The sequence below is a fragment of the Podarcis filfolensis genome, assembly GCF_964270895.1.
Source record: "Podarcis filfolensis genome assembly, chromosome: 12".
NCBI lineage: Eukaryota > Metazoa > Chordata > Lepidosauria > Squamata > Lacertidae > Podarcis > Podarcis filfolensis.
The window spans coordinates 15,732,204-15,741,836 of record NC_139614.1 but is presented as its reverse complement, the minus strand read 5'-3'; the positions used below and the strand labels follow the sequence as shown (position 1 = coordinate 15,741,836).

At 44.8% G+C, this 9,633-nt stretch overlaps 1 long non-coding RNA gene across 1 annotated transcript; it reads right to left on the bottom strand.

Moving 5' to 3' along the window:
• Positions 1-371: 371 nt before the first annotated feature.
• On the bottom strand, positions 372-9,377 carry LOC310745635. Its single transcript, XR_014540257.1, has 2 exons — positions 9,199-9,377; positions 372-489 (listed from the first exon to the last, which is right to left on the bottom strand). It is a non-coding gene; the product is annotated as an uncharacterized lncRNA (long non-coding RNA).
• Positions 9,378-9,633: the final 256 nt, after the last annotated feature.

The window sequence follows — 9,633 nt, the reverse complement described above, 5'->3', positions numbered from 1 at the left end:
AATAATAATAATAATAATAATAATAATAATAATAATAATGTGAGCCAGGTCAGGCTGTGGAGCACACCTCACTCTGCAACAGAGGGGAATAACTGGAAAGTGGTGCAACTCTGCTATGAATCACTGCCCTCCATCCTTATACTGACCTCCTGGCTCTTTTCATTTCTTCCCATGTTTCTTTATAGTACTGCAATGCAGCAGTCTAAGATTAATATATTCCCTACGTGCACTTGTGCTGAAATATCCTTCCAGATTTGTGGGGAAATGCCTCTTGCAGATTGTTTAGCATATAATGCATAGGTGATCACAGGATATTCTGCATGTTTCCTCTCTGTGCTGATTAGAAAGGAGCATAATAAATAGATGGAGAATTGGCGATGGGGGATTTTGCTTTATATGTTCAAATGGTGTTCCTTCCTGTTGTTCAGTCACGTGCTTTCCTGGGTTTCAGATTCTGCCAGAAGAATGAGCTCTGGGCCAAGCAAATGCCTGCAAAACAAAGATTAAACGAAAGATAATCTCTACATGGTGCTCTTTGTTCTGAAGCGGTTTCCTGAAAACGTCCCAAGATGATTGATCCAAGATGACTCATCCAAGATGACAGCTCGGTAAATCTCAGGTATTTCTAGTCAAGGAGACAGCACAATTGTGTCTCTGATGATCCAGGTGGTTTGGGAATATTTTCACTGAAGCAGCTTCATCATGCAAATATTCCTTTGCAGGAAAAATTGTACAAGACGGAAAACAAAGGATTCCACCCCCGCGTAGGTGCCATTGAACACCTGATAAATTATCCAAAATGTATAAGAAGGTTCCTAATAACTGCTGGAAGTGCAAACAAACAAGTGGTCCTTTTTTTATGTGGTGGAACTGTAAGAAAGCAAGGGGATTTTGGGAAATGATATATGATGAGATAAAAAAATGCTTAAAGTGATTACACACACACACACACACACACACACACACAGCTTTTCTTCTAGGGATTATAGGGACAAAAGTTCCTAAAAAGATGCTTAAGTTGTTTATGTATGGAACTACAGCAGCCAGGATTCTCTATTCACCAAAAAAGAAAGGATAAGCAAGGTGATGGACGATGTTGAATCAGCAAAGCTAACAACTAAAATAAGAGAATTTAATAACTACTGTTTTATGGACGAATGAAAGGCTTTTTTAGGCTGTTTAAAGAACTGTTACAATACGATGCATTTGTGAGTAGGATTCGAACTGTGAGCAACAGAAATAATTAGAGATAGTTGTATTGTTTCAAGAAAAGAAATTTAAAAATCCACAAATTTCGTATGGAATTCCAGTACATAATAATTTTAACACACACACAAAACCAAAGCCCCCACCTTACAGATTAGTTCAGGATTTTAAGCTAATTTTTGTTACAGAGCATCAATCACTAAGTTATGCACATGACCCTGGTTCCCAGGGCAACAGGCCTTGCAACCAAACAGTGGATGTGGAACTAAAGTGGATGGGCCATCTAGCTTTGTGGGGACCCATCATTGAGGAGACCTCAGCAGTTACTACAACTACTACAACAAATCCAGAATGTGGAGGCTAGACTGGTGACTGGGAGTGGCTGCCAAGACCATATAACACTGGTCCCAAAAGACCTACATTGGCTCCCAGGATGCTTCCGAGCACAATTCAAAGTGTTGGTGCTGACCTTTAAAGCCCTACACGGCCTCGGCCCAGGATACCTGAAGGAGCATCTCCACCTCATCGTTCAACCCAGACACTGAGGTCCAGCTCTGAGGGTCTTCTGGCGGTTCCCTCACTGCGAAATGTGAGGTTACAGGGAACCAGGCAGAGAGCCTTCTCAGTAGTGGCACCTGCCCTGTGGAACGCCCTCCCACCAGATGTCAAGGAAATAAACAACTATCTGACTTTTAGAAGGCATCTGAAGGCAGCCCTGCTTAGGGAAGTTTTTAATGTTTGATGTTTTATCGCGTTTTTAATATTCCCTTGGAAGCCGCTCAGAGTGGCTGGGGAAACCCAGCCAAGATGAGTGGGGTATAATTAATTAATTAATTAATTAATTAATATTACTATTTATTATTATTGCTACTACTACTATGATGATCCGGCTCTGACTGTTGAGCTCCGTGACAAGAATGGAAAAGCCACTCCATTTCTGGTCTATGTCAGATTTGCAAATGGTGCACTCAAAGGCCTTCCAAATTATAATATTAAAAGTACTTTCTCTCTCTCTCTCTCTCCTTTCTCTCTCACTCACACATAGCTATTTTAGCATTAATATATTCTTCTTCTGCCCCATGAAATTATACCGACTCAGAAGGTGCCAGGTTCCTGTCTGTTTAACATTCAAGGCACACTTCAACCCATTAAGAGTGTGAGTGTGTGTGTGTGTGTGTGTGTGTGTGTGTGTGCCTGCTTTGGCACACGCCGATGGTTGCATTGAAACTATCCCAAGAAAAGTCCCTGGTCCGTCCGTCCCCCCCTCCAGCTCTCTTTCCAAGCGGCTGCTTATACGCCACATGGTGAGCACAATTACACTGCAGCTCAGCTTTTAATAAATCATTGGCCACTTGGCGCTGATGAAGCTGCCGGCCTATGGGTGTTCAAAGCACCGTCTGCAAGAGGGAAATAAACAGGGAGCCATTGCCCTGTTTGCAGCAGTGTACGTTATCTTAAAACCTGGTCAAAGCCTAACGTTGAGGCGTTGGCTTATTCTGCAATCCCCACCTTTGGTGTTTCACAGCTGCAGTTCTGGCATCCGACTGTAACTGGACTCAGGGTGATGTAATGCGTGCGGGGAATCTGGGAACCGAGAATGAGGAATACGGATAGTTAATTTGAAAGCGGTGGCGATAGGTCAAGGCAATGCTGGAAGGGCCTGTAAGGTGGAACTCATTTGCAGAGGTGCTCCAGTACAGGCGTCAGAATAATTAGTGTGCTATTTTATGACAGCTCGCAGACACTACCGTAACAAGAGGCATGCCATTTCCTCGCTGCACCGGTCAGATAACGGAGAAAGAAATCTGCGCTAAATATATGAAAGGATCGTTTGCCACCTCTAAGCTGAAGGCGAGAGGAGAAGGTTGAAAAGTACCTTCTGCAGGATTTGAAGGTATACAACCAACAACCTAATCTGGATTAATGTCCCCGCTGCAGGAAGTGTTAAGAATACTGGGCTGGGTAGACTAATTGCAGCATTTGCCAAACTTGGGTCTCCAGCTGCTGTTGGACTACAACTCCCATCATCCCTGACCACTGGTCTTGCTAGTGAGGGATGATGGGAGTTGTAGTCCAACAACAGCTGGAGACCAAGTTTGAGAAACACTGAAAGGCTAGCTTCCTATGTCCCTAAGCCTGTAAACAATAGGGCAGCCATACGTCTGGATTTTCCTGGACATTACTGGGATTTCAAAGGCGGAATTCATGTCCGGGGGGGGGGGGATTTCCGAAAGGTGGCACTTTGTCCTGTATCTTATGCAAGCTCAACAACTTTTGAGATGTCCTGGTTTTACACTTTTTGGCAACCCTATCCAATGCTGGTTTATTACAGTGGTGCCTCTGGTTTAAGGTTACCAGACGTCCCTGTTTCCCGGGGAAAGTCCCCAGATTTACATATCAGTCCCCCATACTGTGGTTTAGCCCACAGCGCCACCCGTGTCCCTGGGGGTGCACAATCAATAGCCGTTTGAAAGGGAGAATTAGGAATGGATGTGCAAGAAACAGCACTGAACATGTGTTGACTTTTGATATTGCTCCATTACAAAACAAAGTCTTGAAGATTTGGAAAAGCCTACTTTCCTCTGGGGGACATTGAGGGATAAGGAAACAGGTGAGCCTCCAGGTGGGGAACTCATGACATTCCATCTCCCATCAGCCTCAGCCACCATGGCCAGCAGTAATGAATGATAGGAGCTGTAGTCCAGCAACTTATGGAGGGCCACCAATATTCCATCCTGTGTCTGTTGTTTACCCCACCTGGTGCACAGAGAAGAAGAAGAAGAAGAAGAAGAAGAGGAGGAGGAGGAGGAGGAGGAGGAGGAGGAGGAGGAGGAGGAGGAGGAGGAGGAGTTTGGATTTGATACCCTGCTTTATCACTACCCGAAGGAGTCTCAAAGCGGCTAGCAATCTCCTTTCCCTTCCTCCCCCACAACAAACACTCTGTGAGGTGAGTGGGGCTGAGAGACTTCAGAGAAGTGTGACTAGCCCAAGGTCACCCAGCAGCTGCATGTGGAGGAGTGGGGACGCAAACCTGGTTCACCAGATTACGAGTCTACTGCTCTTAACCACTACACCACACTGGTACACTCTGATACATAGAGCTACGCTGCATCTGAACTTGAAGCGATTCACTTTTTACAACAGGACTGTAAGCTGAATTAGTATGTACAGTACTCATTTCAATGGCATGCCTGTATTTGTGCTTTGAATCTTAAAAATGCAAAAAGCAGATGTCCCCATAAAAGCCCCCTTTCTTCCTCTTTTATCTCTTTCTTCTTAGAGCATTTAGCCACTATACCAGACCGTAGTTCACAAATCAATTCCGTTGTGATTATTTGTCTCTTTTATAGAGCCCAGCAACAATCCTTCAAGCAGTCGGCACTATTTCAAGCCATGGGATCACAGGAAAGCTGCCTAGTGCTTTTTAAATGCACAAGCTTGCATTTAACATTCACCACAGATTTGCCTTTCCACGAATTCCTAGCACACATGACACAAATCCAAATGGTACTTGCCGATCAGAAGGTCAGCGGTTCGAATCCCCATGATGGGGTGAGCTCCCGTTGCTTGGTCCCTTCTCCTGCCAACCTAGCAGTTCAAAAGCACGTCAAAGTGCAAGTAGATAAATAGGTACCACTCTGGCGGGAAGGTAAACAGTGTTTCTGTGTGCTGCTCTGGCTCACCAGAAGTGGCTTAGTCATGCTGGTCACATGACCCGGAAGCTGTACGCCGGCTCCCACGGCCAATAAAGCGAGACGAGCACCACAACCCCAGAGTCGGTCACGACTGGACCTAATGGTCAGGGGTCCCTTTACCTTTATCTATCTATATCTCAAAATAGCTCCCCCTAGCTGGCCCAATTTGAAAATTCAGAAACTGTGTCATACCAGCCTCCTCCTTACAACCTCCTCACACACACCGCAAGCCGCCCAAACTCCAAAATGAGCGCCCGCCCCAAACACAAGGACCTGACTTTGAGTCCACATTTACAACTGATCTGTCAGTTGAGTGATGAGAGGATGAATTACCACTGGGAGGAACGCAGAGAGAAGAAATGGCATGGCGCATCTGCAGCAACGCAACCGGACGCCTTCATCTGCCCCAGCTGCAACAAAACAGGTCTCTCCTGCATTGGTTCCCTACAGCCACAGCAGGCGCTGCAACCTTCCAACCCTCCCAAAGGCATCACTCCTCCATTGTCTCCTGAGACAGTCGGGGTTTTGGGTTTTGACCCAGAGGTCCTGTACTACTGCAGCAGAATTCATTCAATAAATAAACAAACAGCAAGGCATCCTTCATAGGTACCCTTTTATCAGTGGTCTTGCCAGGTGCGCGGCCTGGGAGTCATTCTGGACTCACAGCTGTCCATGGAGGCTCAGGTCAATTCTGTGTCCAGGGCAGCTGTCTACCAGCTCCATCTGGAACGCAGGCTGAGACCCTATCTGCCCGCGGACTGTCTTGCCAGAGTGGTGCATGCTAGTTATCTCTCACTTGGACTATTGCAATGCACTCTATGTGGGGCTACCTTTGAAGGTGACCCGGAAACCACAACTAATCTAGAATGTGGCAGCTAGACTGGTCACTGGGAGCAGCCACCGAGACCATATAACACCGGTCTTGAAAGACCTACACTGGCTCCCAGGACATTTCCAAGCACAATTCAAAGTGTTGGTGCTGACCTTTAAAGCCCTAAACGGCCTCGGTCCAGTATACCTGAAGGAGCATCTCCACCCCCATCGTTCTGACAAGGTCCAGTGCCAAGGGCCTTCTGGTGGTTCCCTTGCTGCGAGAAGCCAAGTTACAGGGAACCAGGCAGAGGGCCTTCTCAGTAGTGGCACCTGCCCTGTGGAACGCCCTCCCACCAGATGTCAAAGAGAAAAACAACTACCAGACTTTTAGAAGACATCTGAAGGCAGCCCTGTTTAGGGAAGCTTTTAATGTTTAATAGGTTATTGTATTTTAATATTCTGTTGGAAGCCGCCCAGAGTGGCTGGGGAAACCCAGCCAGATGAGCGGGGTATAAATAATAAATTATAATTATAATTATTATTTAAGGTAAGTGAAATCCTACCTTGGAGAAGCTGCATTTCCATGACACCACCATCCCTTAAGGTCAGGATTCCATCAAAGCCATTAAAACAGGGATAGGGAACCTGTGTCCCTCCTTCTATAATGTTGGACTACAATTCCCAGCATGCCTTCTCATTTTCCATGCTGGCTGAGGCTGGTGGGAGTTTTAGTCCAGCAACTTCTTAAGACAGGTCCAGGTCCCGCGTCTCTGCATTAAAGGCACTTAGAAGGCCAACTATCTTGTCCGATTGCCAAAATATTTGAAATATCAATGTACCATCTGGTGACTGCTCACATCATTAAGCAAAGGTGCTTTATGAGAAATAGATATATGGCAACAGCAAATGGTTAGTAATTGAATTCAAAGGAATCACTGGCGGCTTTCCAGAGCTGCGCTAGCGGTAGTTAACCCTGCGGAAGCTCAGCAAAACCATCAATTAATCCATTAATGTTTGTTTGTTATGTGAGTGCCCTGCCCTTCTGCCAAGATATTCAGAGCAGCAACATACATGAGATTTCCACTTTAGGGATTTTGTGTGATAGGAGACAGTGATCATCCAATGAGCTTTGCAAACAAATGGACTGCCCAGGCATAACTTGGAAGATTCTGTTATCCATCTAATTGTTAATCTGCTGTACAGCCCCGCCCCCAAAGCCACTTGCAGATCAATAAAAACAAGACAGTTCCTGCTTTCAGTCTAAAACAGTGATGGCCAAACTTGGCCTGCCAGCTGTTTTGGGACTACAACTCCCATCATCCCTAGCTAACAGGACCAGTGGTCAGGGATGATGGGGACTGTAGTCCCAAAACAGCTAGAGGGCCAAGTTTGGCCGTCACTGGTCTAAAAGATGCAGCATAGAAAGTAAATGTATCAGGAGGGAGGAGGAAATAAATGAATGAGAAATCGAGAACCAAAACTGACAGATCCATCCACCCTTGCTCAGGGGCCAGTTCTTACTTAAAATTGTCACTTAGAGTTATAGAATTGTAGAGTTGGAAGGGACTCTCAGGATCATCTAGTCCAACCCCCTGTAATGCAGGACTATGCAGCTGTCCCATACGGGGACCAATTCTGCAGTCTTGGCGTTATCAGCACTACGTTCTAACCAACTGAGCCACCTCTGACATTTGCAGTGTGGTTCTCCAGCCAAGTAATGTATACCAAAATGCATATACTAATGAAGAGTATGCATATGAATGCATATATTTTAGAGAAAAAATAACACACAAAATATGTTTGTATTATGATAAATTCACAGGGGCGATTCAGAGCTGCATTTGCTTCATTTGTTTCTTTTTTTAAAAAAGGTTGTTTTATTGCTAAAGCTGTATTACGATATTTGAGGCTACATTTCCTCAAATGTTATCACAGTAAACTTAAACTTATTTATTTTAACTCTGCATTGTGGCCACTGGTTTGAAGAGCTTTTTCCTGAACAAGTTGGCTATTATCCTCTTCTGAATGGCCAGTACAACACACACACACACACACACACACACACACACAAACACAAACACACACACACACACACACACACACACACACACACGTTTCCAGTTAATTCAGTACAATGTGACCTCAGCAATTCTCAACATCAGGCTACTAGCATGAAGTTCTGAACTTTTACAATTCCTGGCAGCGACCCCCACAAATACTAGAACAACCAAGGCCCCATTTTACAGGACTGGAATTCCAAGAAGCCGTATAACTTCTAGGAATTTTGCTATATAACATTTTCATACTTTAGGGAAATCATAGCAATGAAATTATGCTCTCCACAAGGCCAAAATTTTAAAAATGAGACAGTAACACTTTAACGAAGCCTATCGAAGAAAACGATGGCCATATTTTATGCCATGGGTAGGCAAACTAAGGCCCGGGGGCCGGATCCGGCCCAATCACCTTCTAAATCCGGCCCGCGGATGGTCTGGGAATCAGCATGTTTTTACATGAGTAGAATGTGTCCTTTTATTTAAAATGCATCTCTGGGTTATTTGTGGGGCCTGCCTGGTGTTTTTACATGAGTAGAATGTGTGCTTTTATTTAAAATGCATCTCTGGGTTATCCATTTCAATCGATACAACTCCATTCAAATCTCCCATCAAAATTATCTTTCCATTCTCGAATTCCCAAAGCTTCTCTTCCAATTTCCTGTAAAATTCGGATTTGTTATTATTTGGGGCATACACTCCTGGCTTATTTGTGGGGCATAGAAATCCATTCATTTTTTTATTTTCAAAATATAGTCCGGCCCCCCACAAGGTCTGAGGGACAGTGGACTGGCTCCCTGCTGAAAAAGTTTGCTAACCCCTGTTTTATGCCATTGGAGGGGGTGGGGGAGAAACCTAAACTGAATGCAGTAGCCCATCCAACAGATCTTGTTATGCTTTTGAATCTTTCAGACTGTTTCACTGTGCTCTAGGCCACACGACTGTCTTTCTCTGAAGACCAAGATCAGTGGCAGGGAAAAAAATGTTTCAAGCAGAAGCTACTAGGTTGAATTTCCAGAATCTCCAGTAAAATGGACAACTGTACCATCTACCATTGTGAATGGGCCAAGGGTTACTAGCATGGAGCCTACAAACGTTGAACTACAGCTCTTGCCATCCACAAGTACTGACATGCTGGCTGCGTACCCCTAGGTCTGATAACAAGAGATTGCACCCACTACAACACAATGCAACACGCGCGCACACAAATATGCCTTCCTGGGTGCCACAATCCAGGTTTCAAGCAAATATTCTTGGTTGAGAGAACCCGAGCAGAAATTTTAAATCACAAAACATGCAGCAAACCACAGCATGAAAATATAAGGCTGTTCGACCTTTAAAATTACGCCTTGCGAGATCCAAAACTTCCCTCTTTCCCAAAGCTTAGAAAAACTGTGCAAGTTTGGTTAAGTTAGAGATGGTCTACTTACAAACTCCTCAATTCACGTGCTTTATCCATGCAGCATTCAGAAAAAATGTTGCCCAGGCAGTAAAACTAGGCTTAGCTAGGCTTAGTCCCTCAATTGCTAGTCTAGGAACTCATGAGTGGCTTCACCTGCTGACTTCATCAGGTGGGCTCAAGGGCAACAATGGCTTGATTACCTAGTTCCTCCCAGGTGAGCCAAGCCCTCCAGGACAGCTTACTCTATGCTTTTATTATTAACCCCTTAATGTCTTAATTAGACTTTAGCATGTTGGTTATAGGAGTATGGTTATCCCACGCTTTTCTCCTCCTCCTCCTCCTCCTCCTCCTCCTCCCTGATGCTCCCCACAACTGAGTGAGTAGTAGATGTTTTATGATTTGTAGAGTTGTAAGGAAAAATGTAAGTGTGATCTGTAGTGAATCGGATTGTGCCTTCGTAAAT